Source organism: Oncorhynchus mykiss, unplaced genomic scaffold (genome assembly GCF_013265735.2).
Source record: "Oncorhynchus mykiss isolate Arlee unplaced genomic scaffold, USDA_OmykA_1.1 un_scaffold_624, whole genome shotgun sequence".
Lineage (NCBI taxonomy): Eukaryota > Metazoa > Chordata > Actinopteri > Salmoniformes > Salmonidae > Oncorhynchus > Oncorhynchus mykiss.
The window spans coordinates 18,589-43,535 of record NW_023494071.1 but is presented as its reverse complement, the minus strand read 5'-3'; the positions used below and the strand labels follow the sequence as shown (position 1 = coordinate 43,535).

Sequence of the window (24,947 nt, the reverse complement as noted above, 5' to 3'; positions counted from 1 at the left end):
ACAAATGTCTATAGCTTCAGAACGGTTTGACCTACAAAATAGTTTGCCCATTCTTTGGAAAGGGGAGACTCTCACAAACACAATGCTGTTCTCAGTTTTGCTCTACGACCCCCACAAGTGTCAAGGGACTTGTCCCGGTAAAAGGACAGGTTTTTTAACCAAGGAAGAAATTAATACATGTTGTGCGATGCTGAACCCACTAGTGCAGAGCACAATGGATTAGCAGTCCATTACCTTAATCACTTGTCCACCTGGTCCTGCGCTCCAGTGGTAGCAGTCGCCCCTCCAACCAGTTGCCCAAGATCCGCCTGTATTGTTAAAGGATCTTCAAAAGGGCACGTCTGGGATTTGAACCCGGGACCTCTCGCACCCAAAGCGAGAATCATACCCCTAGACCAACGAGCCATTTATTTCAAGACATTGTTTTGCAGTCGCCAGCAATGACGGTGAGAATATGCATTGACAGGTCGATGTTGCCAGGCCACAGTGGATCACGTGAGTGTTGGTGGTATACTTGTGAGCATAGCTATCTTCCAAGCAGTTGACCAGGTTTCAGTTCAAATACTCTGTAATTCATCTGCTGAGTCTTTCAGATTCAATCTTCATTAGCTGTAACAGCAAGAAACAAATGAAGAAAGAGCTAAATGTAGATTTTAACAATTAAAAAGTAGACATCAAAATCAATTGGATCTCATTTCATTTGATCCGATTGACGCACCGGTATGTGAATAAAAAAACAAAAAAACATTGGAATCTCTCAGTTTTAAATTAGAAATGTCACACATTTTGCACTGGATGCTTCTCATTCCTACCATAACTGCTGATGTTACACCTCTGCATTTTTGGTGAAATGTGGCAGAGCGAGAGCAATGTTTGTCAAAACATGACACATCCCTAAAATCTGTATTCTCATACAAATGTCTATAGCTTCAGAACGGTTTGACCTACAAAATAGTTTGCCCATTCTTTGGAAAGGGGAGACTCTCACAAACACAATGCTGTTCTCAGTTTTGCTCTACGACCCCCACAAGTGTCAAGGGACTCGTCTGAAGGTAACCTATGTCCCGGTAAAAGGACAGGTTTTTTAACCAAGGAAGAAATTAATACATGTTGCGCGATGCTGAACCCACTAGTGCAGAGCACAATGGATTAGCAGTCCATTGCCTTAATCACTTGTCCACCTGGTCCTGCGCTCCAGTGGTAGCAGTCGCCCCTCCAACCAGTTGCCCAAGATCCGCCTGTATTGTTAAAGGATCTTCAAAAGGGCTCGTCCGGGATTTGAACCCGGGACCTCTCGCACCCAAAGCGAGAATCATACCCCTAGACCAACGAGCCATTTATTTCAAGACATTGTTTTGCAGTCGCCAGCAATGACGGTGAGAATATGCATTGACAGGTCGATGTTGCCAGGCCACAGTGGATCACGTGAGTGTTGGTGGTATACTTGTGAGCATAGCTATCTTCCAAGCAGTTGACCAGGTTTCAGTTCAAATACTCTGTAATTCATCTGCTGAGTCTTTCAGATTCAATCTTCATTAGCTGTAACAGCAAGAAACAAATGAAGAAAGAGCTAAATGTAGATTTTAACAATTAAAAAGTAGACATCAAAATCAATTGGATCTCATTTCATTTGATCCGATTGACGCACCGGTATGTGAATAAAAAAATAAAAAAACATTGGAATCTCTCAGTTTTAAATTAGAAATGTCACGCATTTTGCACTGGATGCTTCTCAGTCCTACCATAACTGCTGATGTTACACCTCTGCATTTTTGGTGAAATGTGGCAGAGCGAGAGCAATGTTTGTCAAAACATGACACATCCCTAAAATCTGTATTCTCATACAAATGTCTATAGCTTCAGAACGGTTTGACCTACAAAATAGTTTGCCCATTCTTTGGAAAGGGGAGACTCTCACAAACACAATGCTGTTCTCAGTTTTGCTCTACGACCCCCACAAGTGTCAAGGGACTCGTCTGAAGGTAACCTATGTCCCGGTAAAAGGACAGGTTTTTTAACCAAGTAAGAAATTAATACATGTTGTGAAATGCTGAACCCACTAGTGCAGAGCACAATGGATTAGCAGTCCATTACCTTAATCACTTGTCCACCTGGTCCTGCGCTCCAGTGGTAGCAGTCGCCCCTCCAACCAGTTGCCCAAGATCCGCCTGTCTCACATTGTTAAAGGCTCTTCAAAAGGGCTCGTCCGGGATTTGAACCCGGGACCTCTCGCACCCAAAGCGAGAATCATACCCCTAGACCAACGAGCCATTTATTTCAAGACATTGTTTTGCAGTCACCAGCAATGACGGTGAGAATATGCATTGACAGGTCGATGTTGCCAGGCCACAGTGGATCACTTGAGTGTTGGTGGTATACTTGTGAGCATAGCTATCTTCCAAGCAGTTGACCAGGTTTCAGTTCAAATACTCTGTAATTCATCTGCTGAGTCTTTCAGATTCAATCTTCATTAGCTGTAACAGCAAGAAACAAATGAAGAAAGAACTAAATGTAGATTTTAACAATTAAAAAGTAGACATCAAAATCAATTGGATCTCATTTCATTTGATCCGATTGACGCACCGGTATGTGAATAAAAAAATAAAAAAACATTGGAATCTCTCAGTTTTAAATTAGAAATGTCACGCATTTTGCACTGGATGCTTCTCAGTCCTACCATAACTGCTGATGTTACACCTCTGCATTTTTGGTGAAATGTGGCAGAGCGAGAGCAATGTTTGTCAAAACATGACACATCCCTAAAATCTGTATTCTCATACAAATGTCTATAGCTTCAGAACGGTTTGACCTACAAAATAGTTTGCCCATTCTTTGGAAAGGGGAGACTCTCACAAACACAATGCTGTTCTCAGTTTTGCTCTACGACCCCCACAAGTGTCAAGGGACTCGTCTGAAGGTAACCTATGTCCCGGTAAAAGGACAGGTTTTTTAACCAAGGAAGAAATTAATACATGTTGTGCGATGCTGAACCCACTAGTGCAGAGCACAATGGATTAGCAGTCCATTACCTTAATCACTTGTCCACCTGGTCCTGCGCTCCAGTGGTAGCAGTCGCCCCTCCAACCAGTTGCCCAAGATCCGCCTGTCTCACATTGTTAAAGGCTCTTCAAAAGGGCTCGTCCGGGATTTGAACCCGGGACCTCTCGCACCCAAAGCGAGAATCATACCCCTAGACCAACGAGCCATTTATTTCAAGACATTGTTTTGCAGTCACCAGCAATGACGGTGAGAATATGCATTGACAGGTCGATGTTGCCAGGCCACAGTGGATCACTTGAGTGTTGGTGGTATACTTGTGAGCATAGCTATCTTCCAAGCAGTTGACCAGGTTTCAGTTCAAATACTCTGTAATTCATCTGCTGAGTCTTTCAGATTCAATCTTCATTAGCTGTAACAGCAAGAAACAAATGAAGAAAGAACTAAATGTAGATTTTAACAATTAAAAAGTAGACATCAAAATCAATTGGATCTCATTTCATTTGATCCGATTGACGCACCGGTATGTGAATAAAAAAATAAAAAAACATTGGAATCTCTCAGTTTTAAATTAGAAATGTCACGCATTTTGCACTGGATGCTTCTCAGTCCTACCATAACTGCTGATGTTACACCTCTGCATTTTTGGTGAAATGTGGCAGAGCGAGAGCAATGTTTGTCAAAACATGACACATCCCTAAAATCTGTATTCTCATACAAATGTCTATAGCTTCAGAACGGTTTGACCTACAAAATAGTTTGCCCATTCTTTGGAAAGGGGAGACTCTCACAAACACAATGCTGTTCTCAGTTTTGCTCTACGACCCCCACAAGTGTCAAGGGACTCGTCTGAAGGTAACCTATGTCCCGGTAAAAGGACAGGTTTTTTAACCAAGGAAGAAATTAATACATGTTGTGCGATGCTGAACCCACTAGTGCAGAGCACAATGGATTAGCAGTCCATTACCTTAATCACTTGTCCACCTGGTCCTGCGCTCCAGTGGTAGCAGTCGCCCCTCCAACCAGTTGCCCAAGATCCGCCTGTCTCACATTGTTAAAGGCTCTTCAAAAGGGCTCGTCCGGGATTTGAACCCGGGACCTCTCGCACCCAAAGCGAGAATCATACCCCTAGACCAACGAGCCATTTATTTCAAGACATTGTTTTGCAGTCACCAGCAATGACGGTGAGAATATGCATTGACAGGTCGATGTTGCCAGGCCACAGTGGATCACTTGAGTGTTGGTGGTATACTTGTGAGCATAGCTATCTTCCAAGCAGTTGACCAGGTTTCAGTTCAAATACTCTGTAATTCATCTGCTGAGTCTTTCAGATTCAATCTTCATTAGCTGTAACAGCAAGAAACAAATGAAGAAAGAACTAAATGTAGATTTTAACAATTAAAAAGTAGACATCAAAATCAATTGGATCTCATTTCATTTGATCCGATTGACGCACCGGTATGTGAATAAAAAAATAAAAAAACATTGGAATCTCTCAGTTTTAAATTAGAAATGTCACGCATTTTGCACTGGATGCTTCTCAGTCCTACCATAACTGCTGATGTTACACCTCTGCATTTTTGGTGAAATGTGGCAGAGCGAGAGCAATGTTTGTCAAAACATGACACATCCCTAAAATCTGTATTCTCATACAAATGTCTATAGCTTCAGAACGGTTTGACCTACAAAATAGTTTGCCCATTCTTTGGAAAGGGGAGACTCTCACAAACACAATGCTGTTCTCAGTTTTGCTCTACGACCCCCACAAGTGTCAAGGGACTCGTCTGAAGGTAACCTATGTCCCGGTAAAAGGACAGGTTTTTTAACCAAGTAAGAAATTAATACATGTTGTGAAATGCTGAACCCACTAGTGCAGAGCACAATGGATTAGCAGTCCATTACCTTAATCACTTGTCCACCTGGTCCTGCGCTCCAGTGGTAGCAGTCGCCCCTCCAACCAGTTGCCCAAGATCCGCCTGTCTCACATTGTTAAAGGCTCTTCAAAAGGGCTCGTCCGGGATTTGAACCCGGGACCTCTCGCACCCAAAGCGAGAATCATACCCCTAGACCAACGAGCCATTTATTTCAAGACATTGTTTTGCAGTCACCAGCAATGACGGTGAGAATATGCATTGACAGGTCGATGTTGCCAGGCCACAGTGGATCACTTGAGTGTTGGTGGTATACTTGTGAGCATAGCTATCTTCCAAGCAGTTGACCAGGTTTCAGTTCAAATACTCTGTAATTCATCTGCTGAGTCTTTCAGATTCAATCTTCATTAGCTGTAACAGCAAGAAACAAATGAAGAAAGAACTAAATGTAGATTTTAACAATTAAAAAGTAGACATCAAAATCAATTGGATCTCATTTCATTTGATCCGATTGACGCACCGGTATGTGAATAAAAAAATAAAAAAACATTGGAATCTCTCAGTTTTAAATTAGAAATGTCACGCATTTTGCACTGGATGCTTCTCAGTCCTACCATAACTGCTGATGTTACACCTCTGCATTTTTGGTGAAATGTGGCAGAGCGAGAGCAATGTTTGTCAAAACATGACACATCCCTAAAATCTGTATTCTCATACAAATGTCTATAGCTTCAGAACGGTTTGACCTACAAAATAGTTTGCCCATTCTTTGGAAAGGGGAGACTCTCACAAACACAATGCTGTTCTCAGTTTTGCTCTACGACCCCCACAAGTGTCAAGGGACTCGTCTGAAGGTAACCTATGTCCCGGTAAAAGGACAGGTTTTTTAACCAAGGAAGAAATTAATACATGTTGTGCGATGCTGAACCCACTAGTGCAGAGCACAATGGATTAGCAGTCCATTACCTTAATCACTTGTCCACCTGGTCCTGCGCTCCAGTGGTAGCAGTCGCCCCTCCAACCAGTTGCCCAAGATCCGCCTGTCTCACATTGTTAAAGGCTCTTCAAAAGGGCTCGTCCGGGATTTGAACCCGGGACCTCTCGCACCCAAAGCGAGAATCATACCCCTAGACCAACGAGCCATTTATTTCAAGACATTGTTTTGCAGTCACCAGCAATGACGGTGAGAATATGCATTGACAGGTCGATGTTGCCAGGCCACAGTGGATCACTTGAGTGTTGGTGGTATACTTGTGAGCATAGCTATCTTCCAAGCAGTTGACCAGGTTTCAGTTCAAATACTCTGTAATTCATCTGCTGAGTCTTTCAGATTCAATCTTCATTAGCTGTAACAGCAAGAAACAAATGAAGAAAGAACTAAATGTAGATTTTAACAATTAAAAAGTAGACATCAAAATCAATTGGATCTCATTTCATTTGATCCGATTGACGCACCGGTATGTGAATAAAAAAATAAAAAAACATTGGAATCTCTCAGTTTTAAATTAGAAATGTCACGCATTTTGCACTGGATGCTTCTCAGTCCTACCATAACTGCTGATGTTACACCTCTGCATTTTTGGTGAAATGTGGCAGAGCGAGAGCAATGTTTGTCAAAACATGACACATCCCTAAAATCTGTATTCTCATACAAATGTCTATAGCTTCAGAACGGTTTGACCTACAAAATAGTTTGCCCATTCTTTGGAAAGGGGAGACTCTCACAAACACAATGCTGTTCTCAGTTTTGCTCTACGACCCCCACAAGTGTCAAGGGACTTGTCCCGGTAAAAGGACAGGTTTTTTAACCAAGGAAGAAATTAATACATGTTGTGCGATGCTGAACCCACTAGTGCAGAGCACAATGGATTAGCAGTCCATTACCTTAATCACTTGTCCACCTGGTCCTGCGCTCCAGTGGTAGCAGTCGCCCCTCCAACCAGTTGCCCAAGATCCGCCTGTCTCACATTGTTAAAGGCTCTTCAAAAGGGCTCGTCCGGGATTTGAACCCGGGACCTCTCGCACCCAAAGCGAGAATCATACCCCTAGACCAACGAGCCATTTATTTCAAGACATTGTTTTGCAGTCACCAGCAATGACGGTGAGAATATGCATTGACAGGTCGATGTTGCCAGGCCACAGTGGATCACTTGAGTGTTGGTGGTATACTTGTGAGCATAGCTATCTTCCAAGCAGTTGACCAGGTTTCAGTTCAAATACTCTGTAATTCATCTGCTGAGTCTTTCAGATTCAATCTTCATTAGCTGTAACAGCAAGAAACAAATGAAGAAAGAACTAAATGTAGATTTTAACAATTAAAAAGTAGACATCAAAATCAATTGGATCTCATTTCATTTGATCCGATTGACGCACCGGTATGTGAATAAAAAAATAAAAAAACATTGGAATCTCTCAGTTTTAAATTAGAAATGTCACGCATTTTGCACTGGATGCTTCTCAGTCCTACCATAACTGCTGATGTTACACCTCTGCATTTTTGGTGAAATGTGGCAGAGCGAGAGCAATGTTTGTCAAAACATGACACATCCCTAAAATCTGTATTCTCATACAAATGTCTATAGCTTCAGAACGGTTTGACCTACAAAATAGTTTGCCCATTCTTTGGAAAGGGGAGACTCTCACAAACACAATGCTGTTCTCAGTTTTGCTCTACGACCCCCACAAGTGTCAAGGGACTTGTCCCGGTAAAAGGACAGGTTTTTTAACCAAGGAAGAAATTAATACATGTTGTGCGATGCTGAACCCACTAGTGCAGAGCACAATGGATTAGCAGTCCATTACCTTAATCACTTGTCCACCTGGTCCTGCGCTCCAGTGGTAGCAGTCGCCCCTCCAACCAGTTGCCCAAGATCCGCCTGTCTCACATTGTTAAAGGCTCTTCAAAAGGGCTCGTCCGGGATTTGAACCCGGGACCTCTCGCACCCAAAGCGAGAATCATACCCCTAGACCAACGAGCCATTTATTTCAAGACATTGTTTTGCAGTCGCCAGCAATGACGGTGAGAATATGCATTGACAGGTCGATGTTGCCAGGCCACAGTGGATCACGTGAGTGTTGGTGGTATACTTGTGAGCATAGCTATCTTCCAAGCAGTTGACCAGGTTTCAGTTCAAATACTCTGTAATTCATCTCCTGAATCTTTCAGATTCAATCTTCATTAGCTGTAACAGCAAGAAACAAATGAAGAAAGAGCTAAATGTAGATCTTAATAATTAAAAAGTAGACATCAAAATCAATTGGATCTCATTTCATTTGATCCGATTGACGCACCGGTATGTGAATAAAAAAACAAAAAAACATTGGAATCTCTCAGTTTTAAATTAGAAATGTCACACATTTTGCACTGGATGCTTCTCAGTCCTACCATAACTGCTGATGTTACACCTCTGCATTTTTGGTGAAATGTGGCAGAGCGAGAGCAATGTTTGTCAAAACATGACACATCCCTAAAATCTGTATTCTCATACAAATGTCTATAGCTTCAGAATGGTTTGACCTACAAAATAGTTTGCCCATTCTTTGGAAAGGGGAGACTCTCACAAACACAATGCTGTTCTCAGTTTTGCTCTACGACCCCCACAAGTGTCAAGGGACTCGTCTGAAGGTAACCTATGTCCCGGTAAAAGGACAGGTTTTTTAACCAAGGAAGAAATTAATACATGTTGTGCGATGCTGAACCCACTAGTGCAGAGCACAATGGATTAGCAGTCCATTACCTTAATCACTTGTCCACCTGGTCCTGCGCTCCAGTGGTAGCAGTCGCCCCTCCAACCAGTTGCCCAAGATCCGCCTGTCTCACATTGTTAAAGGCTCTTCAAAAGGGCTCGTCCGGGATTTGAACCCGGGACCTCTCGCACCCAAAGCGAGAATCATACCCCTAGACCAACGAGCCATTTATTTCAAGACTTTGTTTTGCAGTCACCAGCAATGACGGTGAGAATATGCATTGACAGGTCGATGTTGCCAGGCCACAGTGGATCACTTGAGTGTTGGTGGTATACTTGTGAGCATAGCTATCTTCCAAGCAGTTGACCAGGTTTCAGTTCAAATACTCTGTAATTCATCTGCTGAGTCTTTCAGATTCAATCTTCATTAGCTGTAACAGCAAGAAACAAATGAAGAAAGAACTAAATGTAGATTTTAACATTTAAAAAGTAGACATCAAAATCAATTGGATCTCATTTCATTTGATCCGATTGACGCACCGGTATGTGAATAAAAAAATAAAAAAACATTGGAATCTCTCAGTTTTAAATTAGAAATGTCACGCATTTTGCACTGGATGCTTCTCAGTCCTACCATAACTGCTGATGTTACACCTCTGCATTTTTGGTGAAATGTGGCAGAGCGAGAGCAATGTTTGTCAAAACATGACACATCCCTAAAATCTGTATTCTCATACAAATGTCTATAGCTTCAGAACGGTTTGACCTACAAAATAGTTTGCCCATTCTTTGGAAAGGGGAGACTCTCACAAACACAATGCTGTTCTCAGTTTTGCTCTACGACCTCCACAAGTGTCAAGGGACTTGTCCCGGTAAAAGGACAGGTTTTTTAACCAAGGAAGAAATTAATACATGTTGTGCGATGCTGAACCCACTAGTGCAGAGCACAATGGATTAGCAGTCCATTACCTTAATCACTTGTCCACCTGGTCCTGCGCTCCAGTGGTAGCAGTCGCCCCTCCAACCAGTTGCCCAAGATCCGCCTGTCTCACATTGTTAAAGGCTCTTCAAAAGGGCTCGTCCGGGATTTGAACCCGGGACCTCTCGCACCCAAAGCGAGAATCATACCCCTAGACCAACGAGCCATTTATTTCAAGACTTTGTTTTGCAGTCACCAGCAATGACGGTGAGAATATGCATTGACAGGTCGATGTTGCCAGGCCACAGTGGATCACTTGAGTGTTGGTGGTATACTTGTGAGCATAGCTATCTTCCAAGCAGTTGACCAGGTTTCAGTTCAAATACTCTGTAATTCATCTGCTGAGTCTTTCAGATTCAATCTTCATTAGCTGTAACAGCAAGAAACAAATGAAGAAAGAACTAAATGTAGATTTTAACATTTAAAAAGTAGACATCAAAATCAATTGGATCTCATTTCATTTGATCCGATTGACGCACCGGTATGTGAATAAAAAAATAAAAAAACATTGGAATCTCTCAGTTTTAAATTAGAAATGTCACGCATTTTGCACTGGATGCTTCTCAGTCCTACCATAACTGCTGATGTTACACCTCTGCATTTTTGGTGAAATGTGGCAGAGCGAGAGCAATGTTTGTCAAAACATGACACATCCCTAAAATCTGTATTCTCATACAAATGTCTATAGCTTCAGAACGGTTTGACCTACAAAATAGTTTGCCCATTCTTTGGAAAGGGGAGACTCTCACAAACACAATGCTGTTCTCAGTTTTGCTCTACGACCTCCACAAGTGTCAAGGGACTTGTCCCGGTAAAAGGACAGGTTTTTTAACCAAGGAAGAAATTAATACATGTTGTGCGATGCTGAACCCACTAGTGCAGAGCACAATGGATTAGCAGTCCATTACCTTAATCACTTGTCCACCTGGTCCTGCGCTCCAGTGGTAGCAGTCGCCCCTCCAACCAGTTGCCCAAGATCCGCCTGTCTCACATTGTTAAAGGCTCTTCAAAAGGGCTCGTCCGGGATTTGAACCCGGGACCTCTCGCACCCAAAGCGAGAATCATACCCCTAGACCAACGAGCCATTTATTTCAAGACTTTGTTTTGCAGTCACCAGCAATGACGGTGAGAATATGCATTGACAGGTCGATGTTGCCAGGCCACAGTGGATCACGTGAGTGTTGGTGGTATACTTGTGAGCATAGCTATCTTCCAAGCAGTTGACCAGGTTTCAGTTCAAATACTCTGTAATTCATCTGCTGAGTCTTTCAGATTCAATCTTCATTAGCTGTAACAGCAAGAAACAAATGAAGAAAGAACTAAATGTAGATTTTAACATTTAAAAAGTAGACATCAAAATCAATTGGATCTCATTTCATTTGATCCGATTGACGCACCGGTATGTGAATAAAAAAATAAAAAAACATTGGAATCTCTCAGTTTTAAATTAGAAATGTCACGCATTTTGCACTGGATGCTTCTCAGTCCTACCATAACTGCTGATGTTACACCTCTGCATTTTTGGTGAAATGTGGCAGAGCGAGAGCAATGTTTGTCAAAACATGACACATCCCTAAAATCTGTATTCTCATACAAATGTCTATAGCTTCAGAACGGTTTGACCTACAAAATAGTTTGCCCATTCTTTGGAAAGGGGAGACTCTCACAAACACAATGCTGTTCTCAGTTTTGCTCTACGACCTCCACAAGTGTCAAGGGACTTGTCCCGGTAAAAGGACAGGTTTTTTAACCAAGGAAGAAATTAATACATGTTGTGCGATGCTGAACCCACTAGTGCAGAGCACAATGGATTAGCAGTCCATTACCTTAATCACTTGTCCACCTGGTCCTGCGCTCCAGTGGTAGCAGTCGCCCCTCCAACCAGTTGCCCAAGATCCGCCTGTCTCACATTGTTAAAGGCTCTTCAAAAGGGCTCGTCCGGGATTTGAACCCGGGACCTCTCGCACCCAAAGCGAGAATCATACCCCTAGACCAACGAGCCATTTATTTCAAGACTTTGTTTTGCAGTCACCAGCAATGACGGTGAGAATATGCATTGACAGGTCGATGTTGCCAGGCCACAGTGGATCACTTGAGTGTTGGTGGTATACTTGTGAGCATAGCTATCTTCCAAGCAGTTGACCAGGTTTCAGTTCAAATACTCTGTAATTCATCTGCTGAGTCTTTCAGATTCAATCTTCATTAGCTGTAACAGCAAGAAACAAATGAAGAAAGAACTAAATGTAGATTTTAACATTTAAAAAGTAGACATCAAAATCAATTGGATCTCATTTCATTTGATCCGATTGACGCACCGGTATGTGAATAAAAAAATAAAAAAACATTGGAATCTCTCAGTTTTAAATTAGAAATGTCACGCATTTTGCACTGGATGCTTCTCAGTCCTACCATAACTGCTGATGTTACACCTCTGCATTTTTGGTGAAATGTGGCAGAGCGAGAGCAATGTTTGTCAAAACATGACACATCCCTAAAATCTGTATTCTCATACAAATGTCTATAGCTTCAGAACGGTTTGACCTACAAAATAGTTTGCCCATTCTTTGGAAAGGGGAGACTCTCACAAACACAATGCTGTTCTCAGTTTTGCTCTACGACCCCCACAAGTGTCAAGGGACTCGTCTGAAGGTAACCTATGTCCCGGTAAAAGGACAGGTTTTTAAACCAAGGAAGAAATTAATACATGTTGTGCGATGCTGAACCCACTAGTGCAGAGCACAATGGATTAGCAGTCCATTACCTTAATCACTTGTCCACCTGGTCCTGCGCTCCAGTGGTAGCAGTCGCCCCTCCAACCAGTTGCCCAAGATCCGCCTGTCTCACATTGTTAAAGGCTCTTCAAAAGGGCTCGTCCGGGATTTGAACCCGGGACCTCTCGCACCCAAAGCGAGAATCATACCCCTAGACCAACGAGCCATTTATTTCAAGACATTGTTTTGCAGTCACCAGCAATGACGGTGAGAATATGCATTGACAGGTCGATGTTGCCAGGCCACAGTGGATCACTTGAGTGTTGGTGGTATACTTGTGAGCATAGCTATCTTCCAAGCAGTTGACCAGGTTTCAGTTCAAATAGTCTGTAATTCATCTGCTGAGTCTTTCAGATTCAATCTTCATTAGCTGTAACAGCAAGAAACAAATGAAGAAAGAACTAAATGTAGATTTTAACAATTAAAAAGTAGACATCAAAATCAATTGGATCTCATTTCATTTGATCCGATTGACGCACCGGTATGTGAATAAAAAAATAAAAAAACATTGGAATCTCTCAGTTTTAAATTAGAAATGTCACGCATTTTGCACTGGATGCTTCTCAGTCCTACCATAACTGCTGATGTTACACCTCTGCATTTTTGGTGAAATGTGGCAGAGCGAGAGCAATGTTTGTCAAAACATGACACATCCCTAAAATCTGTATTCTCATACAAATGTCTATAGCTTCAGAACGGTTTGACCTACAAAATAGTTTGCCCATTCTTTGGAAAGGGGAGACTCTCACAAACACAATGCTGTTCTCAGTTTTGCTCTACGACCCCCACAAGTGTCAAGGGACTTGTCCCGGTAAAAGGACAGGTTTTTTAACCAAGGAAGAAATGAATACATGTTGTGCGATGCTGAACCCACTAGTGCAGAGCACAATGGATTAGCAGTCCATTACCTTAATCACTTGTCCACCTGGTCCTGCGCTCCAGTGGTAGCAGTCGCCCCTCCAACCAGTTGCCCAAGATCCGCCTGTCTCACATTGTTAAAGGCTCTTCAAAAGGGCTCGTCCGGGATTTGAACCCGGGACCTCTCGCACCCAAAGCGAGAATCATACCCCTAGACCAACGAGCCATTTATTTCAAGACATTGTTTTGCAGTCGCCAGCAATGACGGTGAGAATATGCATTGACAGGTCGATGTTGCCAGGCCACAGTGGATCACGTGAGTGTTGGTGGTATACATGTGAGCATAGCTATCTTCCAAGCAGTTGACCAGGTTTCAGTTCAAATACTCTGTAATTCATCTCCTGAGTCTTTCAGATTCAATCTTCATTAGCTGTAACAGCAAGAAACAAATGAAGAAAGAGCTAAATGTAGATTTTAACAATTAAAAAGTAGACATCAAAATCAATTGGATCTCATTTCATTTGATCCGATTGACGCACCGGTATGTGAATAAAAAAACAAAAAAACATTGGAATCTCTCAGTTTTAAATTAGAAATGTCACACATTTTGCACTGGATGCTTCTCAGTCCTACCATAACTGCTGATGTTACACCTCTGCATTTTTGGTGAAATGTGGCAGAGCGAGAGCAATGTTTGTCAAAACATGACACATCCCTAAAATCTGTATTCTCATACAAATGTCTATAGCTTCAGAACGGTTTGACCTACAAAATAGTTTGCCCATTCTTTGGAAAGGGGAGACTCTCACAAACACAATGCTGTTCTCAGTTTTGCTCTACGACCCCCACAAGTGTCAAGGGACTCGTCTGAAGGTAACCTATGTCCCGGTAAAAGGACAGGTTTTTTAACCAAGGAAGAAATTAATACATGTTGTGCGATGCTGAACCCACTAGTGCAGAGCACAATGGATTAGCAGTCCATTACCTTAATCACTTGTCCACCTGGTCCTGCGCTCCAGTGGTAGCAGTCGCCCCTCCAACCAGTTGCCCAAGATCCGCCTGTCTCACATTGTTAAAGGCTCTTCAAAAGGGCTCGTCCGGGATTTGAACCCGGGACCTCTCGCACCCAAAGCGAGAATCATACCCCTAGACCAACGAGCCATTTATTTCAAGACATTGTTTTGCAGTCACCAGCAATGACGGTGAGAATATGCATTGACAGGTCGATGTTGCCAGGCCACAGTGGATCACTTGAGTGTTGGTGGTATACTTGTGAGCATAGCTATCTTCCAAGCAGTTGACCAGGTTTCAGTTCAAATACTCTGTAATTCATCTGCTGAGTCTTTCAGATTCAATCTTCATTAGCTGTAACAGCAAGAAACAAATGAAGAAAGAACTAAATGTAGATTTTAACAATTAAAAAGTAGACATCAAAATCAATTGGATCTCATTTCATTTGATCCGATTGACGCACCGGTATGTGAATAAAAAAATAAAAAAACATTGGAATCTCTCAGTTTTAAATTAGAAATGTCACGCATTTTGCACTGGATGCTTCTCAGTCCTACCATAACTGCTGATGTTACACCTCTGCATTTTTGGTGAAATGTGGCAGAGCGAGAGCAATGTTTGTCAAAACATGACACATCCCTAAAATCTGTATTCTCATACAAATGTCTATAGCTTCAGAACGGTTTGACCTACAAAATAGTTTGCCCATTCTTTGGAAAGGGGAGACTCTCACAAACACAATGCTGTTCTCAGTTTTGCTCTACGACCCCCACAAGTGTCAAGGGACTTGTCCCGGTAAAAGGACAGGTTTTTTAACCAAGGAAGAAATTAATACATGTTGTGCGATGCTGAACCCACTAGTGCAGAGCACAATGGATTAGCAGTCCATTACCTTAATCACTTGTCCACCTGGTCCTGCGCTCCAGTGGTAGCAGTCGCCCCTCCAACCAGTTGCCCAAGATCCGCCTGTCTCACATTGTTAAAGGCTCTTCAAAAGGGCTCGTCCGGGATTTGAACCCGGGACCTCTCACACCCAAAGCGAGAATCATACCCCTAGACCAACAAGCCATTTATTTCAAGACATTGTTTTGCAGTCGCCAGCAATGACGGTGAGAATATGCATTGACAGGTCGATGTTGCCAGGCCACAGTGGATCACGTGAGTGTTGGTGGTATACTTGTGAGCATAGCTATCTTCCAAGCAGTTGACCAGGTTTCAGTTCAAATACTCTGTAATTCATCTGCTGAGTCTTTCAGATTCAATCTTCATTAGCTGTAACAGCAAGAAACAAATGAAGAAAGAACTAAATGTAGATTTTAACAATTAAAAAGTAGACATCAAAATCAATTGGATCTCATTTCATTTGATCCGATTGACGCACCGGTATGTGAATAAAAAAATAAAAAAACATTGGAATCTCTCAGTTTTAAATTAGAAATGTCACGCATTTTGCACTGGATGCTTCTCAGTCCTACCATAACTGCTGATGTTACACCTCTGCATTTTTGGTGAAATGTGGCAGAGCGAGAGCAATGTTTGTCAAAACATGACACATCCCTAAAATCTGTATTCTCATACAAATGTCTATAGCTTCAGAACGGTTTGACCTACAAAATAGTTTGCCCATTCTTTGGAAAGGGGAGACTCTCACAAACACAATGCTGTTCTCAGTTTTGCTCTACGGCCCCCACAAGTGTCAAGGGACTTGTCCCGGTAAAAGGACAGGTTTTTTAACCAAGGAAGAAATTAATACATGTTGTGCGATGCTGAACCCACTAGTGCAGAGCACAATGGATTAGCAGTCCATTACCTTAATCACTTGTCCACCTGGTCCTGCGCTCCAGTGGTAGCAGTCGCCCCTCCAACCAGTTGCCCAAGATCCGCCTGTCTCACATTGTTAAAGGCTCTTCAGAAGGGCTCGTCCGGGATTTGAACCCGGGACCTCTCGCACCCAAAGCGAGAATCATACCCCTAGACCAACGAGCCATTTATTTCAAGACATTGTTTTGCAGTCGCCAGCAATGACGGTGAGAATATGCATTGACAGGTCGATGTTGCCAGGCCACAGTGGATCACGTGAGTGTTGGTGGTATACTTGTGAGCATAGCTATCTTCCAAGCAGTTGACCAGGTTTCAGTTCAAATACTCTGTAATTCATCTCCTGAATCTTTCAGATTCAATCTTCATTAGCTGTAACAGCAAGAAACAAATGAAGAAAGAGCTAAATGTAGATTATAACAATTAAAAAGTAGACATCAAAATCAATTGGATCTCATTTCATTTGATCCGATTGACGCACCGGTATGTGAATAAAAAAACAAAAAAACATTGGAATCTCTCAGTTTTAAATTAGAAATGTCACGCATTTTGCACTGGATGCTTCTCAGTCCTACCATAACTGCTGATGTTACACCTCTGCATTTTTGGTGAAATGTGGCAGAGCGAGAGCAATGTTTGTCAAAACATGACACATCCCTAAAATCTGTATTCTCATACAAATGTCTATAGCTTCAGAACGGTTTGACCTACAAAATAGTTTGCCCATTCTTTGGAAAGGGGAGACTCTCACAAACACAATGCTGTTCTCAGTTTTGCTCTACGACCCCCACAAGTGTCAAGGGACTCGTCTGAAGGTAACCTATGTCCCGGTAAAAGGACAGGTTTTTAAACCAAGGAAGAAATTAATACATGTTGTGCGATGCTGAACCCACTAGTGCAGAGCACAATGGATTAGCAGTCCATTACCTTAATCACTTGTCCACCTGGTCCTGCGCTCCAGTGGTAGCAGTCGCCCCTCCAACCAGTTGCCCAAGATCCGCCTGTCTCACATTGTTAAAGGCTCTTCAAAAGGGCTCGTCCGGGATTTGAACCCGGGACCTCTCGCACCCAAAGCGAGAATCATACCCCTAGACCAACGAGCCATTTATTTCAAGACATTGTTTTGCAGTCACCAGCAATGACGGTGAGAATATGCATTGACAGGTCGATGTTGCCAGGCCACAGTGGATCACTTGAGTGTTGGTGGTATACTTGTGAGCATAGCTATCTTCCAAGCAGTTGACCAGGTTTCAGTTCAAATAGTCTGTAATTCATCTGCTGAGTCTTTCAGATTCAATCTTCATTAGCTGTAACAGCAAGAAACAAATGAAGAAAGAACTAAATGTAGATTTTAACAATTAAAAAGTAGACATCAAAATCAATTGGATCTCATTTCATTTGATCCGATTGACGCACCGGTATGTGAATAAAAAAATAAAAAAACATTGGAATCTCTCAGTTTTAAATTAGAAATGTCACGCATTTTGCACTGGATGCTTCTCAGTCCTACCATAACTGCTGATGTTACACCTCTGCATTTTTGGTGAAATGTGGCAGAGCGAGAGCAATGTTTGTCAAAACATGACACATCCCTAAAATCTGTATTCTCATACAAATGTCTATAGCTTCAGAACGGTTTGACCTACAAAATAGTTTGCCCATTCTTTGGAAAGGGGAGACTCTCACAAACACAATGCTGTTCTCAGTTTTGCTCTACGACCCCCACAAGTGTCAAGGGACTTGTCCCGGTAAAAGGACAGGTTTTTTAACCAAGGAAGAAATGAATACATGTTGTGCGATGCTGAACCCACTAGTGCAGAGCACAATGGATTAGCAGTCCATTACCTTAATCACTTGTCCACCTGGTCCTGCGCTCCAGTGGTAGCAGTCGCCCCTCCAACCAGTTGCCCAAGATCCGCCTGTCTCACATTGTTAAAGGCTCTTCAAAAGGGCTCGTCCGGGATTTGAACCCGGGACCTCTCGCACCCAAAGCGAGAATCATACCCCTAGACCAACGAGCCATTTATTTCAAGACATTGTTTTGCAGTCGCCAGCAATGACGGTGAGAATATGCATTGACAGGTCGATGTTGCCAGGCCACAGTGGATCACGTGAGTGTTGGTGGTATACATGTGAGCATAGCTATCTTCCAAGCAGTTGACCAGGTTTCAGTTCAAATACTCTGTAATTCATCTCCTGAGTCTTTCAGATTCAATCTTCATTAGCTGTAACAGCAAGAAACAAATGAAGAAAGAGCTAAATGTAGATTTTAACAATTAAAAAGTAGACATCAAAATCAATTGGATCTCATTTCATTTGATCCGATTGACGCACCGGTATGTGAATAAAAAAACAAAAAAACATTGGAATCTCTCAGTTTTAAATTAGAAATGTCACACATTTTGCACTGGATGCTTCTCAGTCCTACAGAGCGAGAGCAATGTTTGTCAAAACATGACACATCCCTAAAATCTGTATTCTCATACAAATGTCTATAGCTTCAGAACGGTTTGACCTACAAAATAGTTTGCCCATTCTTTGGAAAGGGGAGACTCTCACAAACACAATGCTGTTCTCAGTTTTGCTCTACGACCCCCACAAGTGTCAAGGGACTCGTCTGAAGGTAACCTATGTCCCGGTAAAAGGACAGGTTTTTAAACCAAGGAAGAAATTAATACATGTTGTGCGATGCTGAACCCACTAGTGCAGAGCACAATGGATTAGCAGTCCATTGCCTTAATCACTTGTCCACCTGGTCCTGCGCTCCAGTGGTAGCAGTCGCCCCTCCAACCAGTTGCCCAAGATCCGCCTGTATTGTTAAAGGCTCTTCAAAAGGGCTCGTCCAGGATTTGAACCCGGGACCTCTCGCACCCAAAGCGAGAATCATACCCCTAGACCAACGAGCCATTTATTTCAAGACATTGTTTTGCAGTCGCCAGCAATGACGGTGAGAATATGCATTGACAGGTCGATGTTGCCAGGCCACAGTGGATCACGTGAGTGTTGGTGGTATACTTGTGAGCATAGCTATCTTCCAAGCAGTTGACCAGGTTTCAGTTCAAATACTCTGTAATTCATCTGCTGAGTCTTTCAGATTCAATCTTCATTAGCTGTAACAGCAAGAAACAAATGAAGAAAGAACTAAATGTAGATTTTAACAATTAAAAAGTAGACATCAAAATCAATTGGATCTCATTTCATTTGATCCGATTGACGCACCGGTATGTGAATAAAAAAATAAAAAAACATTGGAATCTCTCAGTTTTAAATTAGAAATGTCACACATTTTGCACTGGATGCTTCTCAGTCCTACCATAACTGCTGATGTTACACCTCTGCATTTTTGGTGAAATGTGGCAGAGCGAGAGCAATGTTTGTCAAAACATGACACATCCCTAAAATCTGTCTTCTCATACGAATGTCTATAGCTTCAGAACGGTTTGACCTACAAAATAGTTTGCCCATTCTTTGGAAAGGGGAGACTCTCACAAACACAATGCTGTTCTCAGTTTTGCTCTACGACCCCCACAAGTGTCAAGGGACTTGTCCCGGTAAAAGGACAGGTTTTTTAACCAAGGAAGAAATTAATACATGTTGTGCGATGCTGAACCCACTAGTGCAGAGCACAATGGATTAGCAGTCCATTACCTTAATCACTTGTCCACCTGGTCCTGCGCTCCAGTGGTAGCAGTCGCCCCTCCAACCAGTTGCCCAAGATCCGCCTGTCTCACATTGTTAAAGGCTCTTCAAAAGGGCTCGTCCGGGATTTGAACCCGGGACCTCTCGCACCCAAAGCGAGAATCATACCCCTAGACCAACGAGCCATTTATTTCAAGACATTGTTTTGCAGTCGCCAGCAATGACGGTGAGAATATGCATTGACAGGTCGATGTTGCCAGGCCACAGTGGATCACGTGAGTGTTGGTGGTATACTTGTGAGCATAGCTATCTTCCAAGCAGTTGACCAGGTTTCAGTTCAAATACTCTGTAATTCATCTGCTGAGTCTTTCAGATTCAATCTTCATTAGCTGTAACAGCAAGAAACAAATGAAGAAAGAGCTAAATGTAGATCTTAATAATTAAAAAGTAGACATCAAAATCAATTGGATCTCATTTCATTTGATCCGATTGACGCACCGGTATGTGAATAAAAAAACAAAAAAACATTGGAATCTCTCAGTTTTAAATTAGAAATGTCACACATTTTGCACTGGATGCTTCTCAGTCCTACCATAACTGCTGATGTTACACCTCTGCATTTTTGGTGAAATGTGGCAGAGCGAGAGCAATGTTTGTCAAAACATGACACATCCCTAAAATCTGTATTCTCATACAAATGTCTATAGCTTCAGAACGGTTTGACCTACAAAATAGTTTGCCCATTCTTTGGAAAGGGGAGACTCTCACAAACACAATGCTGTTCTCAGTTTTGCTCTACGACCCCCACAAGTGTCAAGGGACTTGTCCCGGTAAAAGGACAGGTTTTCAACCAAGGAAGAAATGAATACATGTTGTGCGATGCTGAACCCACTAGTGCAGAGCACAATGGATTAGCAGTCCATTACCTTAATCACTTGTCCACCTGGTCCTGCGCTCCAGTGGTAGCAGTCGCCCCTCCAACCAGTTGCCCAAGATCCGCCTGTCTCACATTGTTAAAGGCTCTTCAAAAGGGCTCGTCCGGGATTTGAACCCGGGACCTCTCGCACCCAAAGCGAGAATCATACCCCTAGACCAACGAGCCATTTATTTCAAGACATTGTTTTGCAGTCGCCAGCAATGACGGTGAGAATATGCATTGACAGGTCGATGTTGCCAGGCCACAGTGGATCACGTGAGTGTTGGTGGTATACATGTGAGCATAGCTATCTTCCAAGCAGTTGACCAGGTTTCAGTTCAAATACTCTGTAATTCATCTCCTGAGTCTTTCAGATTCAATCTTCATTAGCTGTAACAGCAAGAAACAAATGAAGAAAGAGCTAAATGTAGATTTTAACAATTAAAAAGTAGACATCAAAATCAATTGGATCTCATTTCATTTGATCCGATTGACGCACCGGTATGTGAATAAAAAAACAAAAAAACATTGGAATCTCTCAGTTTTAAATTAGAAATGTCACACATTTTGCACTGGATGCTTCTCAGTCCTACCATAACTGCTGATGTTACACCTCTGCATTTTTGGTGAAATGTGGCAGAGCGAGAGCAATGTTTGTCAAAACATGACACATCCCTAAAATCTGTATTCTCATACAAATGTCTATAGCTTCAGAACGGTTTGACCTACAAAATAGTTTGCCCATTCTTTGGAAAGGGGAGACTCTCACAAACACAATGCTGTTCTCAGTTTTGCTCTACGACCCCCACAAGTGTCAAGGGACTCGTCTGAAGGTAACCTATGTCCCGGTAAAATGACAGGTTTTTTAACCAAGTAAGAAATTAATACATGTTGTGAAATGCTGAACCCACTAGTGCAGAGCACAATGGATTAGCAGTCCATTACCTTAATCACTTGTCCACCTGGTCCTGCGCTCCAGTGGTAGCAGTCGCCCCTCCAACCAGTTGCCCAAGATCCGCCTGTCTCACATTGTTAAAGGCTCTTCAGAAGGGCTCGTCCGGGATTTGAACCCGGGACCTCTCGCACCCAAAGCGAGAATCATACCCCTAGACCAACGAGCCATTTATTTCAAGACATTGTTTTGCAGTCGCCAGCAATGACGGTGAGAATATGCATTGACAGGTCGATGTTGCCAGGCCACAGTGGATCACGTGAGTGTTGGTGGTATACTTGTGAGCATAGCTATCTTCCAAGCAGTTGACCAGGTTTCAGTTCAAATACTCTGTAATTCATCTCCTGAATCTTTCAGATTCAATCTTCATTAGCTGTAACAGCAAGAAACAAATGAAGAAAGAGCTAAATGTAGATTATAACAATTAAAAAGTAGACATCAAAATCAATTGGATCTCATTTCATTTGATCCGATTGACGCACCGGTATGTGAATAAAAAAACAAAAAAACACTTGTCCCGGTAAAAGGACAGGTTTTTTAACCAAGGAAGAAATGAATACATGTTGTGCGATGCTGAACCCACTAGTGCAGAGCACAATGGATTAGCAGTCCATTACCTTAATCACTTGTCCACCTGGTCCTGCGCTCCAGTGGTAGCAGTCGCCCCTCCAACCAGTTGCCCAAGATCCGCCTGTCTCACATTGTTAAAGGCTCTTCAAAAGGGCTCGTCCGGGATTTGAACCCGGGACCTCTCGCACCCAAAGCGAGAATCATACCCCTAGACCAACGAGCCATTTATTTCAAGACATTGTTTTGCAGTCGCCAGCAATGACGGTGAGAATATGCATTGACAGGTCGATGTTGCCAGGCCACAGTGGATCACGTGAGTGTTGGTGGTATACATGTGAGCATAGCTATCTTCCAAGCAGTTGACCAGGTTTCAGTTCAAATACTCTGTAATTCATCTCCTGAGTCTTTCAGATTCAATCTTCATTAGCTGTAACAGCAAGAAACAAATGAAGAAAGAGCTAAATGTAGATTTTAACAATTAAAAAGTAGACATCAAAATCAATTGGATCTCATTTCATTTGATCCGATTGACGCACCGGTATGTGAATAAAAAAACAAAAAAACATTGGAATCTCTCAGTTTTAAATTAGAAATGTCACACATTTTGCACTGGATGCTTCTCAGTCCTACCATAACTGCTGATGTTACACCTCTGCATTTTTGGTGAAATGTGGCAGAGCGAGAGCAATGTTTGTCAAAACATGACACATCCCTAAAATCTGTATTCTCATACAAATGTCTATAGCTTCAGAACGGTTTGACCTACAAAATAGTTTGCCCATTCTTTGGAAAGGGGAGACTCTCACAAACACAATGCTGTTCTCAGTTTTGCTCTACGACCCCCACAAGTGTCAAGGGACTCGTCTGAAGGTAACCTATGTCCCGGTAAAAGGACAGGTTTTTTAACCAAGGAAGAAATTAATACATGTTGTGCGATGCTGAACCCACTAGTGCAGAGCACAATGGATTAGCAGTCCATTACCTTAATCACTTGTCCACCTGGTCCTGCGCTCCAGTGGTAGCAGTCGCCCCTCCAACCAGTTGCCCAAGATCCGCCTGTCTCACATTGTTAAAGGCTCTTCAAAAGGACTCGTCCGGGATTTGAACCCGGGACCTCTCGCACCCAAAGCGAGAATCATACCCCTAGACCAACGAGCCATTTATTTCAAGACATTGTTTTGCAGTCACCAGCAATGACGGTGAGAATATGCATTGACAGGTCGATGTTGCCAGGCCACAGTGGATCACTTGAGTGTTGGTGGTATACTTGTGAGCATAGCTATCTTCCAAGCAGTTGACCAGGTTTCAGTTCAAATACTCTGTAATTCATCTGCTGAGTCTTTCAGATTCAATCTTCATTAGCTGTAACAGCAAGAAACAAATGAAGAAAGAACTAAATGTAGATTTTAACAATTAAAAAGTAGACATCAAAATCAATTGGATCTCATTTCATTTGATCCGATTGACGCACCGGTATGTGAATAAAAAAATAAAAAAACATTGGAATCTCTCAGTTTTAAATTAGAAATGTCACGCATTTTGCACTGGATGCTTCTCAGTCCTACCATAACTGCTGATGTTACACCTCTGCATTTTTGGTGAAATGTGGCAGAGCGAGAGCAATGTTTGTCAAAACATGACACATCCCTAAAATCTGTATTCTCATACAAATGTCTATAGCTTCAGAACGGTTTGACCTACAAAATAGTTTGCCCATTCTTTGGAAAGGGGAGACTCTCACAAACACAATGCTGTTCTCAGTTTTGCTCTACGACCCCCACAAGTGTCAAGGGACTCGTCTGAAGGTAACCTATGTCCCGGTAAAAGGACAGGTTTTTAAACCAAGGAAGAAATTAATACATGTTGTGCGATGCTGAACCCACTAGTGCAGAGCACAATGGATTAGCAGTCCATTGCCTTAATCACTTGTCCACCTGGTCCTGCGCTCCAGTGGTAGCAGTCGCCCCTCCAACCAGTTGCCCAAGATCCGCCTGTATTGTTAAAGGCTCTTCAAAAGGGCTCGTCCAGGATTTGAACCCGGGACCTCTCGCACCCAAAGCGAGAATCATACCCCTAGACCAACGAGCCATTTATTTCAAGACATTGTTTTGCAGTCGCCAGCAATGACGGTGAGAATATGCATTGACAGGTCGATGTTGCCAGGCCACAGTGGATCACGTGAGTGTTGGTGGTATACTTGTGAGCATAGCTATCTTCCAAGCAGTTGACCAGGTTTCAGTTCAAATACTCTGTAATTCATCTGCTGAGTCTTTCAGATTCAATCTTCATTAGCTGTAACAGCAAGAAACAAATGAAGAAAGAACTAAATGTAGATTTTAACAATTAAAAAGTAGACATCAAAATCAATTGGATCTCATTTCATTTGATCCGATTGACGCACCGGTATGTGAATAAAAAAATAAAAAAACATTGGAATCTCTCAGTTTTAAATTAGAAATGTCACACATTTTGCACTGGATGCTTCTCAGTCCTACCATAACTGCTGATGTTACACCTCTGCATTTTTGGTGAAATGTGGCAGAGCGAGAGCAATGTTTGTCAAAACATGACACATCCCTAAAATCTGTATTCTCATACAAATGTCTATAGCTTCAGAACGGTTTGACCTACAAAATAGTTTGCCCATTCTTTGGAAAGGGGAGACTCTCACAAACACAATGCTGTTCTCAGTTTTGCTCTACGACCCCCACAAGTGTCAAGGGACTCGTCTGAAGGTAACCTATGTCCCGGTAAAAGGACAGGTTTTTAAACCAAGGAAGAAATTAATACATGTTGTGCGATGCTGAACCCACTAGTGCAGAGCACAATGGATTAGCAGTCCATTGCCTTAATCACTTGTCCACCTGGTCCTGCGCTCC

General features: G+C 42.4%; 26 non-coding genes across 26 annotated transcripts; all 26 read right to left on the bottom strand.

Annotated features, from left to right (window-relative positions):
• Nucleotides 1–1,263: 1,263 nt before the first annotated feature.
• On the bottom strand, nucleotides 1,264–1,335 carry trnap-ugg. Its single transcript has one exon. It is a non-coding gene; the product is annotated as a tRNA-Pro (tRNA).
• Nucleotides 1,336–2,198: 863 nt separating this feature from the next.
• On the bottom strand, nucleotides 2,199–2,270 carry trnap-ugg. The gene has a single exon. It is a non-coding gene; the product is annotated as a tRNA-Pro (tRNA).
• An 863-nt stretch (nucleotides 2,271–3,133) lies between these two features.
• On the bottom strand, nucleotides 3,134–3,205 carry trnap-ugg. Its single transcript has one exon. It is a non-coding gene; the product is annotated as a tRNA-Pro (tRNA).
• An 863-nt stretch (nucleotides 3,206–4,068) lies between these two features.
• On the bottom strand, nucleotides 4,069–4,140 carry trnap-ugg. Its single transcript has one exon. It is a non-coding gene; the product is annotated as a tRNA-Pro (tRNA).
• Nucleotides 4,141–5,003: 863 nt separating this feature from the next.
• On the bottom strand, nucleotides 5,004–5,075 carry trnap-ugg. Its single transcript has one exon. It is a non-coding gene; the product is annotated as a tRNA-Pro (tRNA).
• An 863-nt stretch (nucleotides 5,076–5,938) lies between these two features.
• trnap-ugg lies at nucleotides 5,939–6,010 on the bottom strand. Its single transcript has one exon. It is a non-coding gene; the product is annotated as a tRNA-Pro (tRNA).
• An 846-nt stretch (nucleotides 6,011–6,856) lies between these two features.
• trnap-ugg lies at nucleotides 6,857–6,928 on the bottom strand. Its single transcript has one exon. It is a non-coding gene; the product is annotated as a tRNA-Pro (tRNA).
• Nucleotides 6,929–7,774: 846 nt separating this feature from the next.
• trnap-ugg lies at nucleotides 7,775–7,846 on the bottom strand. The gene has a single exon. It is a non-coding gene; the product is annotated as a tRNA-Pro (tRNA).
• Nucleotides 7,847–8,709: 863 nt separating this feature from the next.
• Nucleotides 8,710–8,781, bottom strand: trnap-ugg. The gene has a single exon. It is a non-coding gene; the product is annotated as a tRNA-Pro (tRNA).
• Nucleotides 8,782–9,627: 846 nt separating this feature from the next.
• On the bottom strand, nucleotides 9,628–9,699 carry trnap-ugg. Its single transcript has one exon. It is a non-coding gene; the product is annotated as a tRNA-Pro (tRNA).
• An 846-nt stretch (nucleotides 9,700–10,545) lies between these two features.
• trnap-ugg lies at nucleotides 10,546–10,617 on the bottom strand. The gene has a single exon. It is a non-coding gene; the product is annotated as a tRNA-Pro (tRNA).
• An 846-nt stretch (nucleotides 10,618–11,463) lies between these two features.
• On the bottom strand, nucleotides 11,464–11,535 carry trnap-ugg. Its single transcript has one exon. It is a non-coding gene; the product is annotated as a tRNA-Pro (tRNA).
• An 863-nt stretch (nucleotides 11,536–12,398) lies between these two features.
• Nucleotides 12,399–12,470, bottom strand: trnap-ugg. Its single transcript has one exon. It is a non-coding gene; the product is annotated as a tRNA-Pro (tRNA).
• An 846-nt stretch (nucleotides 12,471–13,316) lies between these two features.
• trnap-ugg lies at nucleotides 13,317–13,388 on the bottom strand. Its single transcript has one exon. It is a non-coding gene; the product is annotated as a tRNA-Pro (tRNA).
• Nucleotides 13,389–14,251: 863 nt separating this feature from the next.
• On the bottom strand, nucleotides 14,252–14,323 carry trnap-ugg. Its single transcript has one exon. It is a non-coding gene; the product is annotated as a tRNA-Pro (tRNA).
• Nucleotides 14,324–15,169: 846 nt separating this feature from the next.
• Nucleotides 15,170–15,241, bottom strand: trnap-ugg. Its single transcript has one exon. It is a non-coding gene; the product is annotated as a tRNA-Pro (tRNA).
• Nucleotides 15,242–16,087: 846 nt separating this feature from the next.
• On the bottom strand, nucleotides 16,088–16,159 carry trnap-ugg. Its single transcript has one exon. It is a non-coding gene; the product is annotated as a tRNA-Pro (tRNA).
• An 863-nt stretch (nucleotides 16,160–17,022) lies between these two features.
• trnap-ugg lies at nucleotides 17,023–17,094 on the bottom strand. The gene has a single exon. It is a non-coding gene; the product is annotated as a tRNA-Pro (tRNA).
• An 846-nt stretch (nucleotides 17,095–17,940) lies between these two features.
• On the bottom strand, nucleotides 17,941–18,012 carry trnap-ugg. Its single transcript has one exon. It is a non-coding gene; the product is annotated as a tRNA-Pro (tRNA).
• Nucleotides 18,013–18,825: 813 nt separating this feature from the next.
• Nucleotides 18,826–18,897, bottom strand: trnap-ugg. The gene has a single exon. It is a non-coding gene; the product is annotated as a tRNA-Pro (tRNA).
• Nucleotides 18,898–19,743: 846 nt separating this feature from the next.
• On the bottom strand, nucleotides 19,744–19,815 carry trnap-ugg. Its single transcript has one exon. It is a non-coding gene; the product is annotated as a tRNA-Pro (tRNA).
• An 845-nt stretch (nucleotides 19,816–20,660) lies between these two features.
• On the bottom strand, nucleotides 20,661–20,732 carry trnap-ugg. The gene has a single exon. It is a non-coding gene; the product is annotated as a tRNA-Pro (tRNA).
• Nucleotides 20,733–21,595: 863 nt separating this feature from the next.
• trnap-ugg lies at nucleotides 21,596–21,667 on the bottom strand. Its single transcript has one exon. It is a non-coding gene; the product is annotated as a tRNA-Pro (tRNA).
• A 552-nt stretch (nucleotides 21,668–22,219) lies between these two features.
• Nucleotides 22,220–22,291, bottom strand: trnap-ugg. Its single transcript has one exon. It is a non-coding gene; the product is annotated as a tRNA-Pro (tRNA).
• An 863-nt stretch (nucleotides 22,292–23,154) lies between these two features.
• Nucleotides 23,155–23,226, bottom strand: trnap-ugg. The gene has a single exon. It is a non-coding gene; the product is annotated as a tRNA-Pro (tRNA).
• An 858-nt stretch (nucleotides 23,227–24,084) lies between these two features.
• On the bottom strand, nucleotides 24,085–24,156 carry trnap-ugg. The gene has a single exon. It is a non-coding gene; the product is annotated as a tRNA-Pro (tRNA).
• Nucleotides 24,157–24,947: the final 791 nt, after the last annotated feature.